General features: G+C 61.2%; 1 protein-coding gene across 1 annotated transcript in view; it reads left to right on the forward strand.

Annotated features, from left to right (window-relative positions):
• The first annotated feature begins 12,763 nt into the window (after positions 1-12,763).
• The window catches only part of WNT5B (Wnt family member 5B), a 78,579-nt gene continuing 76,261 nt past the window's right edge, over positions 12,764-15,081 (forward strand). The window contains exon 1 of the mRNA XM_032473496.1: positions 12,764-13,161. The gene's annotated coding sequence lies outside the window, so the exon portion shown is untranslated. The remainder of the gene's footprint in view (positions 13,162-15,081) is intronic.

Raw genomic sequence — 15,081 nt, forward strand, 5'->3', positions numbered from 1 at the left:
AGAGACTCAGGGTCTAAGGCAGGTGTTGGTTCTTCGGAAGGAAGGAGGGAAGTCTTTGTGCTCAAGGGCTCCTTTGATGTTCTGGGAACTTCCTGGGGTCTGAGATGTAGCCAGTTTTTCCGAAGCTTCCCCCTCTCCCTCTGAGTGTGTGTGTGTGTGCGCGTGCACGCACACACACACACTTACAGCCACACAGCCCAACTCTGTTCACACACGTATACACGGGCTTTGGCCAAGTGTGAGGGTCTCCCCGCCATGAAGGAAATGAGTAAACAACTTCCACATTCTTGTTCCCCTCTGAGGCTCGCAAAGAAGGTGTTAAGATTTATATCATAAAGTTTATGAAAAGCCGAACGGCCCAACGTGTGAGTGCTGCCAACTCGGACAGTCTTGGGGGCAAGGCTGCACTGAGCTAATCCAGAAGGAATCAGAGGAGGCCGACGCAGGGGTGCGAGCAGGCATCCGACCGTGGAGGCAGTTAGAAAATTCTTCCTTCTAGACTTACAGGTGATTAGAGCTGGAAAGGATCTTTGCCTTTTCCCCCCTTAACGGAGGCACTGGGGATTGAACCCCGGACCTCCTGCACACCAAGCATGTGCTCTACCACGGAGCTGTAGCCCCACCCCTGCACATCCAGGGCTCTCTCCTACCCCACAGATAATCCCCCACTTTAAACAAAAGGAAGTCTGGAAACACCAAGCCCTGTGGTCCTGGTCCCACGGCCACTTGGTGGCAGCCCCGGGGCCCCTCTGTGCAGGGGCCCCACCTGAATCACACACCAACTACAGTCTTCCCTGCCGTGGCCCCGATGTGTGCCCCCTGCTAGGGGAGCTTCCCCATCCACAGGCAGGGAAGGGCACGTCTCCCCCCAGGGTCCGCCCAGGAGCTGGGCAACCGGAGGCCAGGCACGGGCCCTTCAGCCTCCGCAGGGAGAAACCTGAGGTCCCGGAAATGGCGAAGATCCAGGCTGTTTACTCCAGCCAGTTGTGGACACCCCACTGGCACCTCCTGGGGAGGCTGCACCTCACATGTCAGTGAAAAGGCCGGTGTCGCCCAGTGGAGATGTCAGAAGACGCTTCCAAACGGCGACCTCACTGGGGCCCTCAGGTCCCTGCAGCCGCAGGCACTGGTGGGAGCCTGTGGGTTACGCGGGGGGCCACCCGTCAACTGCATCTGCTGCCGAGCTTGGCCCCCAGTTTAGTCACCATATCTGATTAAAGCACCATATGCACTCAGCTTCCTGCCTGGCCTCTGAAATGGCTTGAGAAGAAGCCCAAATAACTGCAGAGTAATTTTCAAAAATAACTTCCCAACCCAACCATGAGGCTTACAGTGCAGACTTTCAAAGGAGCCGTCGTGTCTGAGAAATAAGACAACTCAAAGGTACTTACACTTCAAAATTTTGCCTTCAGGTGTCACAGGTTCCCCTGATACTTGGGTGTGGGTGTGAGTGGGGGTGACAGGCTGGCCTGAAGGGCTGGGGTCCCCCCACATCCAGGGCTCTCCCACCCCCACAGACAACCCCATCAGAAAAGGAAATGAGCCATAGTGGGTCCTCGTATTTAATAATTTCTTTTCAAAATGTGTCCAGATACACCTTAATAACTTTTTCTAAATGTTTTGCTGAAGATTAACATGAAGTGGTTTTTTTTTCCCTTTAAAAGCGGTTGGTGTTCGAGCCCCTGGAGCAGATGCTGGTCAAGCTGCTCTGTGATGAGGCTGGTGGTGAACGTTTAGCCAGGCCAGCTCTCGGCCGTCGCGCAGGACCCTGGGTTTCCAGGGGACACCACTGTTGCTCAGAGCTCCACTCTGACCATCGCGGAGCTCCTAACAAATTTTCTTAAGCCAGGGGCCCTGCGCTTCCATCTTGTAGGAGGCCTTGACGGCAGGCTTTGCAGGCTGTATGCGCAGGCTCTGCTCTGCTGTGTGTCTCCTGATGAAGCTTTATTTGTAGAAGCTGAAATTCTAATTTCATCTAATATTTACGTGTCATGTAATACTATTATTTTTTAAAAGTTTTTTTTTTCCAATCACTGAAAAATGTAGAAGCCATTCTTAGCCTGCGGGTCATACAAAACAGACAGTGGGCTGGATTCCGCCCCTGAGGTGTGGTCTGCCCCCCTGTTACCTGGAAATGCCCGAATTTTCCTCTGGTCACAACTCTGGACCGTGGCTCAGGCTCCCAGGGTTTACAGGCTCGCTCTGCACGTGTGGCGCGTCCGCACCGGGCTGGTGCCGGGGTGGGTGTGACCGGCGGCAGAGCCACGAGCAGGGAAGGGAGACGCAGCTCCCGGGGGCTCACCTACCCCTTCCGGCGCCGTGGCCTGGCCTGCCCTGCCCTCCGTCCCCTACCGGCCACTTCAGGCGCCGAAGCTGCGACCTGGACCCACTTCTGCCTGAGAGCAGGAGTCTCCTGGGGGCTCTGCGGGGCCTGGGGCCTGGGGGCGAGTCCGGACGCCAGGCCCCGAGCGCGGGCGCAAGGGCCAGAAACTGCCAGCCAGGCCCTGGGCAGGTGACCCATCGACGGGCTTGGGAGGGCTGCAGGCGCCCCGGAGCCGTGAGCAGACGGGACAGGCGCTTCCCGACTCGCTGTGTCCACCCAAGCTCGTCCCCAGTCCCCGGGTCTCCCTCCCGGCCTCAGCCCGCAAGGCCAGGGGAGGCAGGGACGTCGACCAGCTGTGCGAATGTGTCTCCAGCCTCACGCTTCCTGAGGCCCCTCCACATCTGTTCGTCCCGAGGTGGCGGCACACGACCACGACCATGACCGCAGGGGGTTATAATCACCTGAGGATCAACCACGGGAAAGACATGGGCGGATGGGTTTCGGCGGAGGCCGTGCTCACCGGGACTCCGCTTCGCCACGGAGAAGAGAAGCCGGAAGCCACCCAGGGGCCAGTCCCCAAGCCCCCACCGCCCAGCAGCGCGGGTCCCGAGGGCGGGCGTCCAGCAGAGGGGGTGAGCCAGGCGCCCCTGACTCCAGGCTGGAGAGACAGGTACAGCTAACTCATAAACACGCGGTGGACGCGGGTACAAGGCCATCATGACAAGCTCACTGTCATTCGTTGGACAAGCCTGCCCCAGGCACCTGCTCTGTGCCAGGGAGACCCCTGTTCTTGGGGGTGAAGGGCTGGTGCCCTGGGTGTTGGGGGGTGGTCTGTGAGGAGGACAGAGTCTAGCTGGGTCTTGGTGGGGCTGAAGACCGTGGGCCTGGCTGTGGGGCTCCAGCCTGATGAGGGGAGCGGAGGAAGGGAGTGGGGATGTTTCCTAAGGGGGCAGCTGGGCGGGCTCGTGAGCCTGAGCTCCAGGCCGAGGGTCAGCCTTCAGTCAGTGGCCCCTGGGCTTGTGCCTGGAGAGCGAGGCGGCGAACGTGGTGTTTGGAGGACACGTGCCTTCGGGAGGCAACGGGGGGCTGCCCCTGACGACGTGGAGCCGGACCCCAGGCAGATGAGCCACTCCGGCCGCAGGGGAGCTTGTTTCCAGGACGACGGTAACTGTGGAAAAACTGACCACCCCCTTGTTCCTCTTCCGGCTCGGGCCTCACTGGTGCTTCTGCTCCTAAAGACAGCGGGCTTTCAGGTGACAGACTTGGTGTGAAACACAGTCCTCCCCTCTGGGCCTTGGTCTCCTCGCCTCTGAAGTGGGATGCGATGTCCTTCCCAGGACCACGAGGAGGGCTGGGTGACACCGCAGGTGGGGCGCCCTGCTCGGGGTGAGAGCCTCACGGCACGCCCTTCCCTTTCCCTCTTGTCCCTTGAAGAGCTGAGTGGATTTTTCCCTAATCTTTAAAAAAAATGATAATAGATGCACAAGAAGTTAGAAAAATGGTACAGAAAGTCCCCTGTTCTCTTCACCCAGTTTTTGCCCATGGTCACACATCAGAGCAGATCAAAGCCAGGACACCGAAGGTGCAACGCGCAGACCTAACCCAGATTTCACAGCTCACTTGGACTGCGTGTGCACGCGAACGCGCACGCGTGTGTGTGGTTCTGGCCATTTTATCACGTGTAGACTGTCAGTCAAGACACAGAATATTTCCACCACCACAAAGATCTCTCTCTCGCCCCCATAATAGCCACCCCCCTCCTGCCGCCCACCTCCTCCTGAACCCCTGACACCCCCTAATCTGTTCTCCATCTTTATAATTCCAATACTGTCAAATAGACGGAATCGTGGGGTGTGTCACCTTTTGAGATTGGCTGTTCTCGGCAGAATGCCTTTGAGATCCTCCCAGACTGTCACGTGGGTCAGCGTTGGTTCCTTTCCGTAGCGTGCGCGGTGTGGACGGGACGCGCTGACCTGCTGAAGGACCTGCGGGCTGTCTCCAGTTCGGGCTGCTGCGGACGGAGCTGCTCTGAGCGTCCACGAGCGGGCTCTGTGCGAGCGTCCGTCTTCACCTCTCTGGGATAAACGCCCAGGTGTGCGGCTGCTGGGTGGTACGGAAGTGTATGTTTAGTTCTTCAAGGAACTGCCCGTCTCTCCCGGGGGGGCTGCCCCACTTTCCATCCCACTGGTGACATTCGAGAGATCCGGCTGCCCGCGTCCTCGCCAGCGGGCGGCGGTGTCACCACGTGCACTTTCGAGGTTCTGTGGGTGCTGAGTGGTGCGCACTGTGCACGTCACTGGCACGTCCCTGGTGGCTGGCGATGGGCATGGGAACTTTTGCGTGACGTGTGAGGTTGAGGTTAAGGCTCGTATTTTTAATCTGCGGGTTGGAAAAACTATTCTTGGCTGCTTTGCCAACGGCATTCGGGAGTTTTCCTGCGAGTCTGTCCCCGGGCCCCCTACTCGATTCAGCTGGTCTGTCCTTCCCTCCCCTGAGACCTTGCCGTCTTGCTTTCTCCAGCTGGACTGTAAGTTTTCACGTCAAGCGCAGCAATTCCCCCCACTTTATCCTTCCAGACTGAGTGGGTTTTATGAGCGCATTGCCCCTCGAGCTCATTCTAGGCCGAGACCAGCACGGGAAATTTCAACACAAATCGGATGATTAGGGAAACTGTTTAGGACTCTGGGAAAAGGTGTGCTTTTGCCCATGAGGATGGATGAAGTGTTCCTTCTTTTTTCCTGGTTTTTTTTTTTTCTTATTGTGGTAAAATGTAAGATGAAACTCACCGCTGTAACCACTTCCAGTTCGGTGGTGTCGGGCAGGTTCACATGGCCGTGCAGTCACGTCCCCAGGACGTTTTCATCTTTGTCCGCGGAAGCCGCCCCCATTACGCAGCCTTCCCCGCCCCTGGTCACCACTGCTGTACTTTGTCTGTATTTAACTACTCTCAGCCCCTCAGAGAAGTGGAGTTACACAAGATTTGTCCTTTTGTGTCTGGCTTATTTCACTGGGCACAGTGTCTTCAAGCTTCATCCATGCTGCAGCTCGAGTCAGATTTTCTTTCCTTTTTAAGACTGAGTAGTGTTCCGCTGAGTGTTTCTACCACATTTTGTTTATCCATCCATCCATCCGTCAGTGGACATTTGCGCTGTACCCCCCTGACCCCCGGCCCCTGTGAGCACCGCTGCTATGATCTCGTGGCGCCGATGCGTCTTCTCAGGTCAGTGGGCTCGTGTCCAGGAGGGGACCGTTCTCTCTCACTCCAGACTCTGGACTTGTTCAAACACCTGCTTACTTCCCTCCCGTCAAGACCCCAGGGGCCATCAGCCAGTGGGTCTGTGGGGCCACTAGGGGGAGCCCCCCACCCTGGGATTTGGTGGGTCTTTGCTTTCTTTGCAGCCTCTGGCGGGTGGAGGCCAGAGAGGAGGAAACAGCACCCCCCCCCCCGCCTCTCGGGGCCTGAGCTCCAGGCACCGCCCCAGAATTGCTTTATTAAAAGCATCCCTTCTCCAGCCCCTGGGGTGAGGCACCTGCCCTTTCTTCAGTTCTTAGTTTGGGGAGAGTTGGGGTCCTGCCTCCCTGGAAGCTTGCCCAGATTGCACACAAAAGCACTGTATCTCCCGTGGTCTCCAGCCCAGCTCCCCTCCGCCGTTATCTACAGAGTTGGGACCAGCCTGGATTCCGGTCCCCGGGTGACAGTGGGGTAGGATGGAGAGCCGGGGCGTTTGGGGCAGAGTTGGAGAAGCTTCTCTCTCCACCTCGGCCCTTGTACGCCTGTGGCTTCAGCTGCTTAAATCAGCCTTTATTGCTACCAGCCCGCCAGCCACTCCTGAGCCCAGAAACTGGGGAGAAAGTCAGAGTGAGGGTCTGCAGCTAAACCTGGGTCTCAGCCTGGGGGCTGGGGCAGGGGTGCAGGACGCACCATCTCCGGCACAGCCGGCCTCATGGATCCTGGAGCTCGGTCCCGGCAGCTGAGGGGCCTCCCTGTGCTCCTCCCTCCCTGGGGTTGCTCTCTCCCCTCCAGCCGACTGGCCCCCGGCCCCCAGAGGACAAGGCTGAGACTACACCCTTTGTTTCAAACAGCGTGGACTGGGCCGCGGCCGCTCGGGCTCTTGCCCCTCCTGGGATGTCCCTATTCAGGTCCTTAGCTCCCCCCGCTTCTGGCAGCTCTGAGACAGCTGCTCCCCAGAGAGAGGTGCCCCGTCCCCGCTCTCTCTGGCCCAGCTGCCAACCCACCTGTTCACTCCTCTCTCCCCCACATCAAAGGCTCTCGGGCCGCCGCTTGGACCTAAGTCAGTGTGTACGTGCTCTGGGTTCGGAGCAAGTGAGTGTCCTCTGCCCGTCTGGGTCGCTGTCTTCAGCCCCCCATGCCTGGAGTTCTCCAAGTGCAAAGGGAGAAGGTCTTAAAGGACTGATTGTGACCAGATTCCTTCTGACCCTGTAATTGTTAGAATGAAGGTATCTTTGAATCACACACTCAAAACCCTCCCAGCCAGCAGAAGCTCCGAGGGCCCGGGGTGCCTGGCAGGGGTTCCAGTAACCTGGGCCTCCTCAGTCAGCTTCTGGAGACCCTGTCCTGTCCCTCAGTTCAACCTAAAAGCTGAGCAAACGGCTCCTGGCCGCCTGCCACCGCTGGGAGGGGGAGCAGGGACAGCGCCTTGGGGGGCGGCCGCCTGGGTGGTAAGACCGAAAGGTGCTGGAAGGTCCCCAGGGCCCCCACCCACCCCGGGGCCCCGAAGGATCTCCTCCGTTCAGATGGCGCGGCGCCTGAAATTCCATCTGGAGTGGAGTCCCTCCGCCGTGGATCTGGTAGCTTTCCTGTTTCCAGAAATTCCAGCTTAAAATGCACCACAGATGGCAGCCCACGGATGGAAGAGGCAGGCGGGACACAGGTGTGGCTGCCAGGCTCCGGGAAAGGCAGGAAGGAAATGAGAAGGGGAGGAGTCAGAGAGGACGGGGTGAGGTCGCCAGTGGCGCCTCCCTCCCTCGAGTCTGGTCCCCTCCCACCCCCTCAGGTCTGGGAACCGCAGGCCGCCCTCCAGCCCCCACCCAGCCTGTCAAAGCCAACGGCGTTTATCTGTTTCTCCGCTCGGAATCGGAGGTGTTTAAGGCCCGCGTTTGAAACTTGACAGGGAGGGAACCACTGGGCGTCGTCTCAGCCGCTCTGCGGCCCCGCTGCCCCGGCCTCTGCGGCCGGCCGGGCCCCGCGTGGAGCCGCTGAGGACGCCAGGGAGGCGGGCCTCAGAGCCGCATCAGCGGCGGGCGGCCCTTGCTGCTTCCTGTGAGTCACGTTTACTGATTGGCATGTTGACGAACACCCAGGGTTAACGCGGGCGCTGAATTTAGTCACTGGGACCCAGAGGTGGTGTCACTAGAGTGAGAAAGGTCAGGGGGCGGGGCGGCGTGGGGCTGGGTGCTTTACGTCCAGCCTCCCGACTGGGCAGCGACGTCCACCACGGCTCTGTGCTTCCACGTGTCCCGGGTAGCTCCCGCGCTGCAACTGTTTTTTCTCAGACCAAACAAATGTTTCAGCCAGGAAAGTGCCAGCAGCACATCCCAGCTCACAGGGCGGAATTCAGGAGGTCGCAGGTCAGGAGGCAAACCATCACTGACCCTGAACTGTTTGGATTGCCTGCAGATTTCCATTATCAGCCCTAATAGCAGTGTTAAGCAAAAGTTAACACTCAAACACGGTGACCGTGGTGGAACCGGAACCCAGCCTCCGTCAGGCTGATGTCTCGCCACGGTGGGAAGGAGCCGGGCTGGGGGGAAGCAGGTGGACTCCCCTCCTTCCCCCCGCCTCCCCTGCAGTGGGCCTGAGGGGACACTGATGAACTTCCCGGGGCTCAGAGGCGAGGGACCTCCCTGGGTGTGGACCTTTGGGTCCAGGGGCCCAGTCTCAAACTGGGTTGAGGGCCAGAGTCACCCGTGGGATTTTAGAGTCACAGGCGGCAACCACGCCTATTCAGAAGGCTGGGGGGCAGCCTAGGCGTCTGTGTGCTAACCGGGTTTCCCCGGGAGATGCTGGTGAACCCACATCCAGCAGGTCAGGGCCCTAGGAAGCACCTGGGCACAAGGTTCAGCTGCGTCTCCCACAGAGGCCACTCCAGAGACCCTCCAGGAAGGCGTCTCCCCTCCCTCCTTCTCTGGTGTCCGTCCCCACAGCCCCCGGAGAAAAGGGAAGAAGGTTCCTCCAGGCCTGGCCTGCTCACCCGTCGGGGCTCTGGGCCCCTCTCCTCTGGCTCCAGCAGCCCCTCCCCATTCCAACACCCTGAATGTCTTCCCCTCCTCGCTCTTCTTCCCTCTTGCCTTCCAGCGGGCCCACGGCTCCCTTACTGTGAAGGCCACCTCACTTGACCCAAGTGACCCTCCCAGCCCCACCCCTTCCCAGTTAAACTTGTATACTGACCCCAGGGCTCCCCCTCCTCGCGCCTTGACCCTCGCTGTCTGGCTTTCATGTGTATCAGTGGACTTTGCTGGAACAGCATCTCCGGCTATCCTGACCTCTAACCTCCCTCCAGCTTGCTCTTTCTTGCTGTCAACACTTGAACGCCCCCACTGCCCCTCACAACGGGATGTCTGTGAGGTCACGTTCCTGTCTCCCACCCGCACCGTCTCCCTTCCTCCTGTGACTGCACCGTGGAGTCTCTCAGCCAGGATACAGAGGCCCCAAGGTGGGGTGTGACCTGCCCGGGCCCTACGGCCGGGGCACCTGCCCCCAGTGGATGCCCCTTTGCTGGCCCCTGGTCGCCCCGTGACAGCAGAGCCCTTTGGGGTGGGCACCATGTCCCCGTCTCCTCCTCACGTCTGTCCATACAGAACACAAAAGGACCTCAGTCAAAGCCAAGAAGGGAGAACCTGAGGGACACGGGGATGCTGGCGTCTCAAAAAGGAACGTGGCATTCTGTGTCCAAGGTGACTCCAAGCAGCACCTCACTCCGCGCCGAGCCCTGGGGCAGTGTGCCCGGCGCCCTGACCTCCAGCACTCTGTCGCTCTCAGGTTCTTGGTCTTAACTCCCCCATCCCCATCAGCTGGGGTCTCCGGATGGTGCCAGTTTGGTGACACCTTCAGCTGCCTCATTCTAGATATTTGTGACACAGTGACTCATTCAAGGAACAGTTTCAGATTCTGTATATCTTCCCGTAGGAGAAAGAGTGGGGATTCAGATCCAGGAGTTCAGGGTCTGAGCACAATCCTACTGTCCAAGTGGGAAGTCAGGTCCTGCCGACTTCGGAGAAACAACACTGCGTTAACGTCACCGACCTTGCGGCACCTGCAAGACGTGGCCCTCGGTTCCTGTGTTACCCGACTTCGCTCCCCTGGGGCCGTCTCACCGCCACTCCCGTTCAGATGAGGAGACGGGCCGAGAGACAGCGGCATCAGGCCCAGGATCATGCAGGCGGTGAATCTGACGTGCAGCCCCGGCTCGGCTCCCTCGAGAGAGCCACTGGCTGGACGGCCCCGGCTCCTCTTTGGGGAGAACTGGTCACAGGACAGCCCTCAAGTCAGGTGAGTGCGGCTGTTGTCATCTGACAGGAAGCAAACGAGAGGAAACCTACCTGCACACAGCAGGCGTTGTCCGTGCTTCAGCCGCCGGCTGCCGCGCACAGGGTCCTTCCGCGGCTGGCCTCTCACAGGAACGTTTTCCCTCCAAGCGAAGTGCAGAGCCAGACTCACGCTGACAGCTGAAGTTTTCTTCTTGCCAGCCCTGCTGCCTTCAGCGCTCAGAATTCCCCGCCCAGACGCCCCAGATTGTCTTGGCTACCGTGAATCTGGGGGTGATCTGTGGACGGTGTCTGGCTCTTTGGGGCTTTTTTTCCAAGGCGCATCTAGATAACACGCACAAGATGAACCCTGAACAGCACAGACAGCGTGCCGGTGGGACAGCTGCTGGGGGAAGGCTACCTGCTTTGCCTCTTCACCTTGTTCTGGCTTTGAAAGCTCATCAGGCAGGCACCCCCAAGGAATTTTCTGTGCATCCCCCCAAAAAACCTTAGAAAGGGCTCAGAGAAGCAGGCTGGGTGGGGGGGGGGCGCTTCCCCCATCAGGGCGTTTCTTCCTCCTCCAGCTGGAGTGGCCCGTGCCGCCCGGACTTTGCCTCCTGGTACTGGTCTGGGGAAGGGAACGGCTGCCCTCCGCACCCACAGCCCCTCCCTGGGTCAGAGTCAGCCCTAGATGGACCCTCAGAGGAACAGGTGAGCCCCGGAGAGCTGAGGAAACGGAGGAGGCTGACTCCTCATGACTTTCCAACCATCCTGGCTCAGAAGGGGCCTCTGAGCGTGGCCAGTGGCCTCTGAGGGCATGAGTAGGAGGGAGGAACAGTGTCTCCAAAAAACAGAGCAGGAATCATCTCTGATTTCCATAGTTCCCAATCTTTGCTGCTTCTTTCTTTGTTTAAGCCACAAATGCCAAGTCAGGATGTATTTTATCCGGGGGAGTAGGCGGGAGACCCTACCAGGCCATCACAGACAAAACACGGGTGAGACGGGTCCGCAGGCCCACCGCGCTCGCTGGCAGGGCTGGCTCCAGACTCCCGGGCGGTCGGCTGGTCAGTGACTCAGGCAGTGGGGCTCACCACTTCTCCTGGGAACCTGGCCCAGGGCTGGGGCCCCTCCTTCCAGGGCTTTCCCAGCTACTCGGCCACAAGCCCCTTTCCTGGGGGTGCGGTAGTGTCTCCCGCTGGCCCCTAGTGCTGACTCATTTTGGACCCAGACTGGGTAGGAGGTACAGGACCACGCAAGGGACATTCAGCGGCGTTGCTGTCACCTGTCGCCGGCTCTCCCCCTGAGAGGCAGCTGGGGGTCAAGCCCAGTGGCACTTTCTGTGTTCATTCCTTTAGACGGTAAACTTCCTGGGGCTGGGACCCGGTCTCAGCCATCTCTGTGTGCTGAGAGCTCAATGAATGTGAGCATGAAGTGAGTCCCCAGATTCTCCCAGGTCGCATTCTGGAATGACCGTCTGGAGAAGGCCTTCCCTTGACCTCCCGCAAAGACCCTAACCCCAGAACTGATGCTTTATTCTGGGGAGGAGAGGAATGGAGCGTATTTGTAATCTGACAACGTGGATTCAAAGCTTTTATGCCTGCATTTGACCAGCTCCCCTCCCTGTCCCATCTGTCCCCAGAGATAAAGCCGTGAACTAGCTCCCCTTGGTAAAGGTGGCCCCCCGTGGAATTACAGGCCGTTCGTTGAAGGTTACTGGGCCTGGTCTCATGAGCCCCGTTCACTAGGAGGTGAGAAGACCACAGGGAGCCTCCGGCCAGGCTGGCACAATTCCGAGGAAGACTGTCCTCCAGTTAGTCTCGTCTTTGCTAGAACAGCTCCTACTCTCCTTACTGTAAAACCCAGAGGACAGTGGCTCCTTACTGCCAGCCCAGTGCGCTAGGGTCCTGGTCCCTCCTTCCCCAACTGAAAGCAGAAGGCTGGCACCCTGTTTGGTTACTAATTAAGAAAAGGCCAAGCCTTCAACTATCGTTATTGTTTTTTGTTATGTTTTGTTTTGTTTTTTCTCACTGTACTGAATTCAAAGGCAATTTTTTAAGCAGGGCGACCTCCTGTTCAGGGAAGAGAAGGGGGTTTCAGAACCTAAAAAGAAAAAGAAAAGGCAGTTGGAGGGCAGGCCTCGACCATGCTGGCCCTCTCAGTTGGTGCCCTGTAACTAGGGTCTGGAACAGGGCCAGGGCTGGACTTTGAGCTCTGCCTCCGTGGGACCTCACTGCTCCATCTAGCAGCAGTGTGGGTGGCAGCTTACTCCCCAGACTTGGGGACCTCAGTAAAAATGTTTGAGCATCCGTCTGAGCTGCGGCGCTAGTGTCTTTTCAGGCACGTACTCCCTCCAGTGACTGGGGACTCATGCAGCCCTCATGCGGTCCCAGAAGCAGCGGGAACGCACAGCTCCCACTTGGGACCGCGTTTCCGCTGTGTCCCCGCCGCACCAGCGTTCCGCGTCCCAGGGACTGCTCCGCTGGGCGCTGTCGGAAAGCGGCCCGGGACCAGGAGGGGACGGTGGGTTTACGAGGCAGGAGTAACATATCGCTCCACTTCTTGGGGGAGGGGGGGGTTCAGGGGAGGAGAGAGCGTGTGGAGGGTTTGATATAAGCGAGTCCGCTCCCAGACCCTCCAGCCCCGCAGCCCCCGAGTTGGGGGCTCCGGGCAGGGGCGCGGGCGAGTCCCCAGGTGCTCCCGGAGGACCGGGTCGAGTTCCGAACAAGGGGCGGTGGGTATGCGAGGGCCGGGGCCAGGGGCGGGCGTCGGGGCTCCGGGGCGGGGGGGGGGGGCGGCAGCCCCACGCGCGCCCGGGAGTCGGGGCCGGAGGAGAAGAGGGCGCGCGGGGCGGCGGAGGCAGGTGCGAGGCCGGGTCCCGCCCGGGAGGAGCCCCGGGGGCGGGTTGGCGCGGCGCAGCGGGGGCGGGGAGGAGGCGCGGGGCGGAGCGCGGGGCCCGGGACCCGCTGGCCGGCGCCGGCCCTGCACTCGGAGCCGCGGCCGCCACCGCCGCAGCCAACTCGGGCCCAAGTTCCCGGCCGTGGCGGAGAGGAGCGCGCAGCCGGCGGCCCGAGCCCGGCGCCAGGGCCCGGCCTCCTCCGCTCCGCCGCCGCCCGCGCCCCGCCTCCCCACGCCGCGCTCGGGCCGGGCGCCGCGCGGGAGCCCTCGGGGCAGGGCGCGCGGGCTCCGCGGGGGCGACCGGCCGACCCCCGGGGCCCGGCGGACGCTCGGCGGGACCGGAGCGCAGCGCAGAGAGTCGGCGTCCCCGGCCGCCTCGGCCCCGCGGGCGCTGGAAGGGCCGGGCCGGGCGGAGAGCGAGCCGGAGCCCGCGGGCCTGACAAGCTGCGGACGCGCAGGTAAGCCCGGCGGCGGCCGGAGAACGGGAGCCCGCGCCCCGCCGCCCAACTTCCCCGCGCCCGCGGGCCGGTCGGGGCGCCCAGGTCCGGAGCGGGGAGGCGCGGTCCGGGAGGGGCCCCACCTCCACCCACCCCCGGGGACGACGAGCCCTGCCCGCGGCGGGTCTGCAGGGCCGGGGCGGGGGGAGGGCGGCGGGGTCGGGGAGCCCGCAGGGGAAGGGGTCCCCGCCGCCGAACAAAGCTGGGGCCTCGGGCTCTCGCCGCGCCCAGGCCGCCCCCAGCGGGCAGGTAGGGAGGGTCCCCGCCCTCCCGGCGGGCGGGCGTCGCCGCTTTCGGTCCCCGGGAGGGCGACCGCGGAGCTCGGGAGCCGCCCCCAGGCGCGCAGGCTCGGCCCCGGCCCCGGCCCCGCGCCGCGAGCCCCCGGGCTTCCCGCGCGCTTTTCCTGGCTCGCTCGGCCCCAGCTGGGGTCCGCTGCCGGGGGCTGCTCTCCGCACCCGCCAGACTGTGGCGAGGGCTGCATCTGGATTCTTTTAACCCCCGCGAGCCATGCTAGTTTGGTGCCTGAATTCCTGCCTAAGCCCGAGCAGGTCTTCGGCCAGTCTTCCGAGTTTTCTGTTTTCTTTCATTGAACCCCCGCTCCCCCTGCGTCTTCCACCCCAGCCCGCGGGGCCCGGGAGAAGCGCAGGATGGCCTCTCCCTGTCTTCCCGTGGAGCCGCGGGGGATATTTGGCCACGCACCCCAGTCAGGGCCACGTTTCCCAGATGTTTCATCCTGCAGGTCGCTGTGAGAGGTCGTGCAGTGTGTAAGTGAGAAGCGGTTGCTCCGAGCAGAGAGGGAAGTCGAGGTGGCTGCCAGCTGGGATGGCGAGTTTGCTCTCCACTTTCCCCGGGGCCTAATCTTCACTGCTTTGCCACCCGGCCACTTGGTAACAGCTTTCAGCCACTGCCACCCTGGGCAGAGTTTCAGCCTGGTTCTTGGAGGAGAAAGGCTGGGATTCTGTTACCAGTGCCCGGAACTGCTCGGGCGGCCAAGGAGGTGCCCATCTGGCAGAGCTGTGGTGGGATGGCCGTGCCACCCGTCAGTTGGGTGCAGCAAACTCTGGGTCAGCGGGGCAGCGTCACACTCCTGGTCAGATACCAGCACCCACGCAGGCAAAGGGATGGAAGCCTACGGTGACCCCCTTCTGTGGCTGGCCCTACGGCAACACAGGGGCTGGGGAGCAGTGGCCACGCCCTCGGACAGTGGGGACCCTTTCCCGAATCCTGCCCCTCTGCTGCTGTCTGGTCCAGGTGTGGCGTCTGCTCATCAAAGGCGCGGCCCCAGTCTCAGGTGTGGATGAGTGGGTGCCGGGCCCCAAGCTCGTGCCCACATGCCTGTCCCCACAGACCCGCCAACCTGTGAGAGGTGGAAGGCTGAGCGGTGGTCTCCTCTATCTCAAAATAGCATCTTTTCTGTCTTCAGAAACACAGATTTGTGGTCATAAATAGCAGAGGAAGGAGGTGTGTCTTCTGGGAACACAGGCAGTGCTCAGAGCCCTGCGCATGCTGGCGAGGGGGGTGAGGTGGCCCGGCTCTCTGGGCTGAGGTCCAGTCCAGAGCCCAAGGAGAGAGGCAGACTTGCGCCTGGTCTCCGCACCCGAAGGGGTGGGGTGGGGGTTCGGGGAGCAAGGGACCTGCAGAGATGGCAAGGGCAGCTCCCCTCCCTTTCCTAGAGGAAACAAGCCGTGGGGGTGGGAAGCCTGGGGGTCTACCTGCGGGCAGTGGGGGTGAGGGGGCAGGAACCAGCCCACTTTCCCGGGTGCTGACTCCTCACATGCTCCAGTATGAGTGGGCAAGTTGGCATTTGCTCAGCGTGTCTGAAACCACTCCCTCTTCAGTCCTTTGGTGGTGCTCATGTCTCCAAGGGTGTCTTATCTGCTT

The sequence above is a fragment of the Camelus ferus genome, chromosome 34, assembly GCF_009834535.1.
Source record: "Camelus ferus isolate YT-003-E chromosome 34, BCGSAC_Cfer_1.0, whole genome shotgun sequence".
NCBI lineage: Eukaryota > Metazoa > Chordata > Mammalia > Artiodactyla > Camelidae > Camelus > Camelus ferus.